This window comes from Paramormyrops kingsleyae, chromosome 4 (genome assembly GCF_048594095.1).
Source record: "Paramormyrops kingsleyae isolate MSU_618 chromosome 4, PKINGS_0.4, whole genome shotgun sequence".
NCBI lineage: Eukaryota > Metazoa > Chordata > Actinopteri > Osteoglossiformes > Mormyridae > Paramormyrops > Paramormyrops kingsleyae.
In genome coordinates, this window is record NC_132800.1 from 768587 (window position 1) to 781454 (window position 12868).

Consider the following 12868-nt stretch of genomic DNA (forward strand, 5'->3'; position numbering starts at 1 on the left):
TTATATGGCTTCAGCTGCATGTAAACGGTCTGCAAAGTCTTTAGATGCAAAGTACATAGCAAAGGGAGTAACTCTCAGCACAGAAACCACTCATCTCTCATCTGCCTAAAACACCTCATTGTAATTCCAGCCCTTACTTCCATGACATGATGAGGTCACCTCATAACACAATCCTTATTGTCTGCCTACCTGCAAGGATCTGTCTGCAGACTGAAAGACAGGGGAATGAAGGGTAAACCGACCAATCAAACCACACTGGACTCATTGGGGGAGGGATTAGACAGAGGGTGAATAGAGATGTGCATTATGAGAAAACAATATGTGCTTTTTGAACACTGAAGCATGCATACTCTATTCTAGTAGATCATAAATATAAAATTATAAACTGAAAGTGAGCATAATAATGCCTTTTAAGCAACAGTAGGCTGCTGTCCATGGTGCTGAAAACCTGAATTGTCAAATTTTACATTCAATTTTTTCACCTGCAACCCTCTTATTTTGTTGGTAAATGGAATGCATTTATATAGCGCTTTTCTACTCTTACGAGTACTCAAAGCACTTTACAATTTATGCCTCACATTCACCCATCCATACACACATTCATACACCGGTGGCAGAGGCTGCCATGCAAGGTGCCAACCTGCACAGCGGGAGCAATTTGGGGTTCAGTGTCTTGCTCAAGGACACTTTGATGGGGTCAGGAGGAACCAGGGCTCGAACCTGCAACCTTTCAGTTGCCGAACGATAGCACTACCTCCTGCGCCACCATCTTCCCCACAAGACTAGGGTGATGTGATCAAATTTTTTAGTGTTTGTGAGAACTCTGGCTGCCGCATTTTGTACCAGCTGAAGTTTATTTAAGAATACTCTTTGGCAGTGATGCTCTGTGAAGTCATACAGAGGTGGGTATAGAAAGGATTACAGTGAGTAATAGATGATTTAAAATTTGACAACAAAAAGGCTTTGGACAATCAGTTCAACTTTGAAAAGTTTCTCTCTGTCTCTCTTGCTAGTTATTTCTCTTTACCCCCCAGTCAAGGAGGAATCAAATGCAGAATCACATTGTAAAAGCTCTTTTTGTGTGAACATTAGAAAACAGATTAATACCTATTAATCAGTTTGAAACTTTACATTCAGACCTACATCAGTCAGAAGGAGCAGGCGATGACCAGCCCAACCATCAGCTCTATCTCTGATTTTACAGAATCCCTTGTCAGGGTAACTTCTGAAGTCACGACTAAACTAATTTCCATCTCTGCCTTCAGCTTCACCAGCTAGATTAAACTGATCATTGAGGAGGGAAATACAGTCAAGCCTCACAGTAATGCCATAAAACATACTAAGGTTAAATGTATTAATATTGACTTGAGTAGCTGAATTTTGTTTATCCATTAGAGGGCAGCCATATGCAAGTCATTTATTTGTAGAGCGTATTTAAAATCAACAGGAATTGACCCAAAGTGCTTTCCAGGCTAGAGAGAACTGATTAGCAAGTTCTCCATTCACAGTAAAGTATATAAATAAAATTACATGGAAACATGCATACAAGAAATAAGATAATAAAAAATAATTGAAATGTACAATAAGCAACACATTTAAAAAGTTATGTTAAAATTAAATTAATTTGGGAATAGCAGATCTGAACTGTATTGTGGGGCTAATATATTGAGTGCTACAAAAACAAATAGCAAAGTTGTAAGGAAAGCACAGCAGAGAGAGACCCTGGTATTCCAGTGAGGAATGGATACAGATAAAATAAAACCAAAATATGACACAGAAGGTGAGACTGACCTCAGGCCTCAAGCTGATGAAGGAGGGATGTCTGCCTCTGAGCTGCACACTCAGTGCCACTGAGCCACACGCTGCCCCCCTAGACACCATTAGGGTCTGGATTAGAGACAGCAATAGGCATACTCATATACATACTGTACCTAAACACATCACAGCGATACAGGCACCAATAGGCATACTCATATACATACTGTACCTATACACATCACAGCATTACAGGCACCAATAGGCATACTCATATACATACTGTACCTATACACATCACAGCGTTACAGGCACCAATAGGCATACTCATATACATACTGTACCTATACACATCACAGCGTTACAGGCACCAATAGGCATACTCATATACATACTGTACCTATACACATCACAGCGTTACAGGCACCAATAGGCATACTCATATACATACTGTACCCATACACATCACAGCATTACAGGCACCAATAGGCATACTCATACACATACTGTACCTATACACATCACAGCGTTACAGGCACCAATAGGCATACTCATATACACACTGTACCTATACACATCACAGCGTTACAGGCACCAATAGGCATACTCATATACATACTGTACCTATACACATCACAGTGTTACAGACACCAATAGACATACTCATACACATACTGTACCCATACACATCACAGCGTTACAGGCACCAATAGGCATACTCATACACATACTGTACCTATACACATCACAGCGTTACAGGCACCAATAGGCATACTCATACACATACTGTACCCATTCACATCACAGCGTTACAGGCACCAATAGGCATAATCATACACATACTGTACCTATACACATCACAGCGTTACAGGCACCAATAGGCATACTCATATACATACTGTACCTAAACACATCACAGCGTTACAGGCACCAATAGGCATACTCATATACATACTGTACCTATACACATCATGGCGTTACAGGCACCAATAGGCATAATCATACACATACTGTACCTATACACATCACAGCATTACAGGCACCAATAGGCATACTCATACACATACTGTACCTATACACATCACAGCGTTACAGGCACCAATAGGCATACTCATATACATACTGTACCTATACACATCACAGCGTTACAGGCACCAATAGGCATACTCATACACATACTGTACCTATACACTTCACAGCGTTACAGGCACCAATAGGCATACTCATACACATACTGTACCTATACACATCACAGCGTTACAGGCACCAATAGGCATACTCATATACATACTGTACCCATACACATCACAGTGTTACAGGCACCAATAGGCATACTCATATACATACTGTACCTATACACATCACAGCGATACAGGCACCAATAGGCATACTCATATACATACTGTACCTATACACATCACAGCATTACAGGCACCAATAGGCATACTCATACACATACTGTACCTATACAGATCACAGCGTTACAGACACCAATAGGCATACTCATACACATACTGTACCTTTACACATCACAGCATTACAGGCACCAATGCTCATACTCATACACATACTCATACACATCACAGTGTTAGAGACACATCAAGGATGCAACTGGCAATTTAGTCTGCAGCAGAGGTGCAGTGTTTGCTGGAAATTTCTGCTGATGAGAGTGTCTAGGAACAGCTGGATGCAAAACACAAAAATCTTAGATATTTAGTAAAACGTGGGACTGTTTTCTTATACATGCAGCACGTATAAGTAAAAATAGCTGCATTACATACTCGATAAATCTATATGAGGGCTGTTTGTCATCATGCCCAAAACAACCCCAAATAAGCCACAATATAAGGACATTAGTCATAAACTCCACTGTGCTGTACGATTGCGCGTTTCCTATTTTCACTTCAACACAAAAAGTTATACAAAGATGACGCAAGTGCGGTGGGGCCCGAAATGTTAAGTGCAATGTGACCGCAGACCAGCGGGGAGTGGGAGGAGGGATAATCCTGCTCAGGCATGGTGCGAGGCTACTGGGCCAAGTGTGAGTACACACACAGAAACACGATCCTAATGGGCCTCTTGTTTCCTACTGATCCACTGAGATTAAAAGGACCTACTGCAGTGGAACTTAACAAACTGTATAAAACATAACAAAGACTGAAACAAAGGCCTGAGGTCAGACCCTCTGTATGCAGCACACAGTGTTTCTGCAGAGTCTCACCCTCACATCCTGTATGACGACATTTCTGCTTTTCAGAATAAGTGTCTGTCTGAAAATATCTTAGCTGCTTATGTTCATGTGTGAGAAAGAAGGAAGTTACACAGCTCATTAATAACATCAACTTACATGCTTCATTTACATGTATTTCTATACCCAGTGAGCTACAATGATTCTTTGTAAAGTTCAACTATCCATTACAGTGGTACCTCAGTATACGTCCACTTTGGAATAAGTCCAACTTGATATACGTCCTGCTTGGACACGGAAAATTTTGTTTGGTATATGGCCTTTGTTTGGAATACGACTCATGTGCTAGAACTTGTATGGGTCATAATGAGTCAGGACACCACGCGCTTCCCTTGTTTACCTCTCAAGACAAAGCCACGACTGCCCACCAGCGTCAGTACGCCAGTTGCTACCATTCAGTGAACAACCCGCGCTATAACTCTCTTTTCATTTGTTTCATCTAATTGCTTTTATATTTATGTATTTTAGTATTAAGCAATGTTTAAGTTATTTTATACAACCCCATCAATATATAATATGCCAATAACAATAGGATTTTTTTTTCATGGGAACGGATTAATCATTTTCCTTATATTTCTTATGGGAAAAATTTGTTTGGTATACATCCTGTTTGGTATAAGTCCAAGGATCTGGAACAGATTAAGGACGTATACCGAGGTATCACTGTATTTGATATTGCCAAATTTGTAAAATTCCTAATATTATTACAATATTTATTCCTGCAAACTGCAGGACAAAGGCAACATGAAAAATGTTTTCCTGCAATTGATAAGAAATACGCAGAAACACACACCGTAAAGATTGTAACCTCTGACAGTATGTACTGGCTTTCACTGCTTTCTGCAGTGTCTCTCCCTCTCAGCTCTTCATTTCACACTTTATATGTGTATCTGTAGAAAACAGCTGTGAGTCACATGAATGACACAAGAAACCAAGCAAGCTGAAGACTTTAATTTTGTTTTATTGTCCCCCCTGCACTTGCATGTTCTCCCCGTGTCAGTGTGGGGTTTCCTCTGGGTTCTCCTGTTTCCCCCCACAGCCCAAAAACATGCTGAGGTTTATTGGAGTTACCATAGGTGTGCATGTGTGTGTGAATGGTGTGTTTTCCCTGCGAGTGGTTGCTGCCCAGACTGTGGGCCATCAGGATCCTGCACAGAATAAGCAGCTATAGAAGATGGATGGATGGATGGTTGGATGTTATGTCTTGCTGAAGTGCTAAACATTCAGCCTTGTGGTTTTGTCACTTCCTGTTTAAAGTGTCCACTCCCCCATCACTCTGCCTGCTGTGTGTGAGAATAGAAACGACCATGACAGTGAAGGTACAGAGGATGAGGAAGTGATTGTCAGTCTCCTCAGATCTGGGCTCAGTGACACACACATGTATGGATCCTCTGATGCTCCTGTTTCTTCTCATTGCTGGGCTCACAGGTGAGTGTCTCTCATTACAGTGGTACTGAGTAGAGATCTCTCTCCTGCTCCTCACAGACTGTCAGCTGCAGTTTGGAGATCATGATGGAGATCTGCTGCTACATCAGAAGAAATTGCTATGGCTACATTCCGGAAACATTTGCAGAGGCTGCATTGAGTATAATACTCTATGAAGTTGTAGATAGTATTTGGATTCTCACTGGTTTTTATATCACTTATATTATTATGTAATTTTTAAAAAGCTTTAACAAAAATATTTTACCAATAAACTGGCAATTACGTCATACATGTACAGTATTTTGTGTTTTGTATTTGTTAGTACAGTGGTACCTCAGTTCTCGAACTCATTAGAACTCGAATTTCTTAGAAGTCCAACCAACCAGTTCGAAAATAATTACCTAAAGCTCGATCTGAATCTCAAACCATGAACGCTGATCAAAGATAACTTGTACGCGCAGAGAAATGAGTCACGCCGCATGTCTCTCAGCAGAAACAAAGGGTAAAGCTTCAGTCTCATCCTCGCAAAACCCCTGATAGGAATATTATTCTTATTTACTCATGTTGGCACAAGGAGCTGATTACTGTATGCATTTTAATCTGGGCTCTTCTCTCATAAAACATAAACTTTGTGCTCTAAGTACAATTTTTAAAGTGTGACCCCAAATATTGCAAATGCCCCCATTTTTAGACAGTGGGGGCAAAAGTTGCCCCACCGCATATATATTGTGTGTATTGTGTGTTCCAACACTGCAGACATGTAAAATCTAGAAAAAGTGTTAAATAATTGTGATTTGGCTGCAGACCATGATACCCATGAATATCATTGTGCACCTTCATGGTGCTAATTGGAACCACAGAACTTGGTGTCTAAAAGGACTCCTGAAGAGGCACTGTGGGAATGTTAGTCAATCGAGATGCTCAGCTCTCTTTTAATCTGTTCTCATTTCATTTTAAAAACAAACGCTATACATTAGTTGGGTATCACTGTCGCCTGAAAGAGTCGTATGTTTCACCATAGCTGTTTAATCATTAGTATAATTATTTAGGTCCTAATGCAGGAAGCACACAGTGTAAAGTGAGGTAAACCTTCAACAGCATGTCAATCCATTGCAGGGCACTGGAAGCTGGAGAAATGCAATGTGAACAGAGGAAGCCTGCAAACTGCACACAGACGCAGTCATGGTCACATTCAAAGCCAACAGTCAGCAGTGCTGAGATGGCAGGGGTATGAGTCAGATATCTAATATCTGTATAAACTAAAGAGACAGAGAGATTTTGGGGAACCACGGCAAGGGCAACAGAAGACATGGGCTTCTGACTATAAGGCATGAAAATCCAACTCAATGTCCCCACTCTACTCACACACCCCTACCCTTAACAACCTGTATCCCCCACACACTCCTCCCACCTATGCAACAATCATTGTTATTAAAAGCCCAACACTGGGCGACTTGTCTCAATGTAACCAGGTTCACTGAATCTACACCTATGGCTGTCCTTTCATGTGCCATCACTACGTGACACCGCTTCAATTCTGGAGCGCTTCGTCACAAAATTAAATCAGTCACGGATCCTCTATTATCCAAAGATCTGTCAAATACTTTTTGAGTTATCACAATAATTAAATCAATTGTCTGGGGCTGTCCTTTTCTTTGATATTGCATGATTAGACATGATTAGAGAGATAGACCAACCTACCTACCTGCACACAGTTCACCATCAAGAAAGGTGTCATGTAGCACGACTGAATGCACTGAAGTGCCGTCTAGAGAGGCAAAAATGTCGCTATTGGCTGCCCTTTACATGGAAAGACATTGACCTGTGGGAGGAAACCGGAGAACTGAGAGGAAACCAGCATAGATACAGGAAGACCATGCAAACTGCCCACAGAAAGCTGGGCCAGATACCGAAACCACAAGCCTGGAGGTGTGAGGCCCCCACGCTGCCCCCAGTCTCTACCAGCTAGAGGGTAACTAGCTCTCCAAATCTGCTGCAGAGTGAAAGACAACCAGGTTTAGCCTTGACCCCTAACACTGATCTTGCCCCCTGATAAGCACTGAGACCTTCTGCAGTAATACATGAAGCTGGGTGTTTAGACCCCTCTGTCTGTACACACAGAAATGACTGATGGCATCCCGGCTGTCTGCTCACATAACCACCTGTGCTGCTGAAATGACACCAGTAAGATCAATCACAGGCCTCATAGAAAACCAAAGGGTACAAGAGGCAGGAGCAGTTTATCTGCACTGACAGTCTTTATATATATCATGCAGTATATTTAGATATTATGTATATAGTTTCAATTACCTGATTCAGGGTACATTTCTAAGAATATAATATGTATTTCCAATTTCCAAGACAAAGATGTTTTTATTAAGACTGCCATAATTCACAACTGACATCATGATCTCCAAACTGCAGCTGACAGTGTGTGAGCAGCAGGAGAGAGATCTCTACTCAGTACCACTGTAATGAGAGACACTCACCTGTGAGCCCAGCAATGAGAAGAAACAGGAGCATCAGAGGATCCATATGTGTGTGTGTGTCACTGAGCCCAAATCTGTGGAGACTGACCCTCACTTCCTCATCCTCTGTACTTTCACTATCTCTGTCGTTTCTATTCTCACACACAGCAGGCAGAGTGAAAGGGGAGTGGACACTTTAAACAGGAAGTGACAAAACCACACGGTTGAATGTTTAGCACCAAATACTTCAGCAAGTCATTCTATTATTATTACTATATGCAGCATAAAACTCATAATAAAATGCATCATAATTTTTCTTTATGCTGCTTTGACACTAAAAGATTTACTATGCACAAGGCATGTATATTTGCTTATGATGACAATAGAATTTGTAGTATTAAACAAGGGAGCCATGGTTTGAACAAAAGAGGCTTTGTGATGCACTTTGTGTGAGAGAATGGAAGGAAATAGCTGTGCAGACACACTCTGACATGGGATTAATGCCTACAGAAGGTCAGGATGACGATAATTATGGGATGTAGTATCTAAGGGGGTAACCCAGGTGATTACACAATCACCTACAAGAAATATTGAGTCATTTGAAGGGAACTTCGATTACATTTTCAGTAATGAACAAAGACCAGTTTATTAGTAATAGTAATAGACAAATTTTAACTAATTATTCTTCCACAGGGCGAAGCTGCAGTGATTTCACTGGGACTGGACACTACCTGAACTGGGTTTAGTGATATCAGGTCAGCTGCCTTCTGCCATCTCCTATTTCAATGTCCAGAGAAAGCGAGCAAAGCAGCTGTGCACTTTGGGGAGTCAATGGAAGAATTTGTGGAGAGTTTTGAGGCACCATGTCGCAGAGAAGTGATGTGTTGAGTGGCCTTCCATGGCTGAGTTCCAGGGAGCCGGACCTTCTGGGCAACAAGAGGGAGCAGTAAGGGCAGGTTGTCTGCGTCACTACAAGAAGCCCAGTAAGGTCTTCCTCTTCCTTGGGCTCCTCCAGTCACTATCGCTCCATGGATCAATTAGTGGACTGTTGACGATCCACTGAGGTACGTAGGCCAGTGGCTTGGGCCAAGGCAGGAGGCTGGGTGCTGGGACCAAAACAGATACCAAGGACTGGGGCTCTGACCCCATCACCACTGGGTCACCTGCAGGAGCAAAGGACACGAATCCCAACAGACGGGGTGTCACAGAGTCTGGGGACCATCCTGCTTAGGGAGTCATTCTGTCATGGCGTGGCAATGACAAGCTAACAAGCTTGGTGGTTACTACCGACAAGGCCTTGATTGTTGGTGATTTTAATATTCATATGGAAAATGAAAGTGATCCAGTAACAAAAGCATTTACTGCCATTCTTGACTCTGTCGGTGTACATCAGAATGTAACTGGGCCAACTCATGCCTGTAACCACACCCTAGACCTGATTCTTAGTCATGGTGTCCTGGTAGAACACATATCAATTATCCCTCAGAATCCTCTACTTTCAGATCATTACCTTTTAACATTTCAAATACAACATAACTCCCCTAAGGCCCCAGACCAGAGGTACGATACTAGACGTTCCATAGCCTCATTATCCGCTGCAACTTTTCTGGAACAGCTCCCACAGTCCTTTAACCTAACCTCTGAAGTGTCATGTGTAAATGAACTTGAACAGGTAACCGTGAACATGGTAGAATCATTTCGTACCACTCTTGATCATGTAGCACCACTCAAGAAAATAAAACATAGGGATAAGAAACCTGCCCCCTGGTACTCTAACCGTACACGTGAACTTAAACAAGCTTCACGAAAGCTAGAACGCAAATGGCGGTCAACAAAATTAGAAGTTTTTAGATTTGCCTGGAAAGAGAGCCTGTCTAAGTATAGACATGCACTAATGACTGCTAGGTCTATGTATCTCTCTAAACTAATAGAAAATAACAAAACCAATCCTAAATTCCTATTTGAAACTGTATCTAGGTTAACAAAGAATCGTTCAATGTTAAACTCACATGTCCCAGAAGCTCTTGGTAGTGATGCCTTTATTGCGTTTTTTAATAATAAAATAACCACGATTAGACATACCATCACGAGCACGCCCACGGTTGCACACAACCACCAATCCTCTGCTAGTGCTAGTGTTATTAGTACTAATGATAACATCTTTGAATGTTTCACTCCTGTAGTGCAGACAGAACTCCTTCAGTTAATTTCCTCTTGCAAACCCACTACTAGCCTTGATGACCCAATACCCACCAATCGACTTAAGGAAATTGCACCACTGATTAGCACTACATTGTTAAACTTGTTAAACTCATCTCTTAGTCTTGGATATGTTCCTAAATCTTTTAAAATGGCTGTTATTAGACCTATCCTAAAGAAACCAAATCTTGAACCTAGTGACTTAGGAAACTATAGACCCATCTCAAATCTTCCCTTCATTTCTAAAATTCTTGAGAAAGTTGTTGCTCACCAGCTGTCCTCCTTTCTTCAAGATAATAATGCTAACGAGCTATATCAGTCTGGTTTCAGACCCAATCATAGCACAGAAACGGCCTTAGTCAAAGTGATAAACGACTTGCTTATGGCTTCCGACCGTGGCTGTATATCGCTATTATTCTTACTGGATCTAACTGCAGCATTCGATACTGTAGACCATAATATTCTTTTGGACCGGTTGGAAACATTGATTGACATTAAAGGGATAGCACTACTGTGGTTTCGTTCGTATTTCACTGATCGTTACCAGTTTGTCCATGTAAAAAATGAGTCATTCATAGCCACTAAAGTAAGATATGGTGTCCCGCAGGGATCAGTGCTGGGCCCCCTACTGTTCAATCTATATATGCTACCGCTTGGTAACATAATTAGAAATTACAGTGTTAATTTTCATTGTTATGCTGATGATACACAATTGTATATATCTGTTAAACCTAGTGACGCATCCCAGCTCTCTTCTTTAGCCGACTGTCTGCTAGACATCCGTTGTTGGATGGCAAGGAATTTCCTCATGTTAAATACTGAAAAAACTGAGGTTCTTTTAATCGGTCCTAAGGAGGCCCGCAATAAGTTTGTAAACCCCAACCCTAGCGGCCTCCCTACTCAATTTAAAACAGTGGTCAGAAATCTTGGTGTCCTGGTAGACTCCGACCTCTGCTTCAGTGCTCACATAAATAGCATTACCAGTACGGCATTTTATCATCTACGGAACATAGCCAAGCTTCGGAAGTTGCTGTCCTTTCAAGATGCAGAAAAACTAATACATGCCTTTATAACTTCTAGATTGGACTACTGCAATGCCCTCCTTTCGGGTTGTCCATCTGGATCCCTACATAAACTTCAGTTAGTACAAAATGCAGCTGCCAGAGTTCTAACAAAAACTAAAAAATTTGATCACATTAGCCCTATCCTGTCTTAAGAACATAAGAACATAAGAACATAAGAAATATACAAACGAGAGGAGGCCATTCGGCCCATCGAGCTCGCTTGGGGAGAACTTAACTAATAGCTCAGAGTTGTTAAAATCTTATCTAGCTCTGATTTAAAGGAACCCAAGGATTCAGCTTGCACTACGTTATCAGGAAGACTATTCCATACTCTGACTACACGCTGTGTAAAGAAGTGTTTCCTTAAATCCAGTTTGAAATGTTCTCCCGCTAATTTCCACCTATGGCCACGAGTTCTTGTATTTGAACTAATGCTGAAGTAACTATTCGGTTGAACAGCATCCAAACCTGTTAGAATCTTATAGACCTGAATCATGTCCCCCCTCAGTCTCCTTTGCTTGAGGCTGAACAGATTTAGCTCAAATAACCTTTCCTCGTATGACATTCCTCTAAGACCAGGAATCATTCTTGTGGCCCTACGCTGCACCTTTTCTAAGGCCGCTATGTCCTTTTTAAGATATGGTGACCAAACCTGTACACAATATTCTAGGTGAGGTCTCACCAAGGAATTGTATAATCTTAGCATTACCTCCCTTGACTTAAACTCCACACACCTGGAGATATACCCCAACATCCTATTGGCCTTTTTTATTGCTTCCCCGCACTGGCGAGAATGAGACATGGAAGCATCTACATACACACCAAGGTCTTTCTCATAATCAGCTACCTTTATTTCAGTAGGTCCCATAAAATACCTGTACTTTATATTTCTGCTCCCTACATGGAGTACCTTACATTTGTCTATGTTAAATTTCATCTGCCAGGTGTCAGCCCAGTCACTAATTAAATTAAGATCCCGCTGTAGCTGCTGAGCCGCTAGTTCAGTATCTGCTACACCACCCACCTTGGTGTCATCTGCAAATTTCACCAGTTTACTGTATATATTGGTGTCTATATCATTTATGTAAATAAGGAACAAAAGTGGTCCTAAAATTGAACCCTGCGGTACCCCACTATGAACGCAGGCCCACTGTGACATCGAGCCTCTTATAACTACTCGCTGCTTCCTATCCGTTAACCAGTTATCAATCCAAGTCGCTACAGTTCCTAAAATACCTGTCGCTTTGAGTTTAAGTGAGAGCCTCTTGTGGGGAACAACATCAAAAGCCTTTTGGAAATCTAAATAGATGACATCATAGGCCTTCTTATCATCAACTTCCTGAGTAGCTTCCTCAAAAAACTCCAACAGATTTGTTAAACAGGATCTACCTCTCCTAAATCCATGCTGGCTATCCCTCAAAATGTTATTTGAGTCCAGGTAATCTACCATTTTCTCTTTGATTATAGCCTCCATAACTTTACCAGTTATACAAGTTAGACTGATTGGCCTATAGTTTGACAAATTACTTCTATCCCCTTTTTTGAAAATGGGCGTGACAGTATGTTGGCATGCTTCCAATCAGAAGGTACCACACCTTCAGATAAGGATTTTTGAAACAGTAATGTTAAGGGTTGGCAAATAATATCCCTCATCTCTTTTAACACTATAGGTAAGATGCCATCAGGGCCCTGTGATTTATTTATTTTGA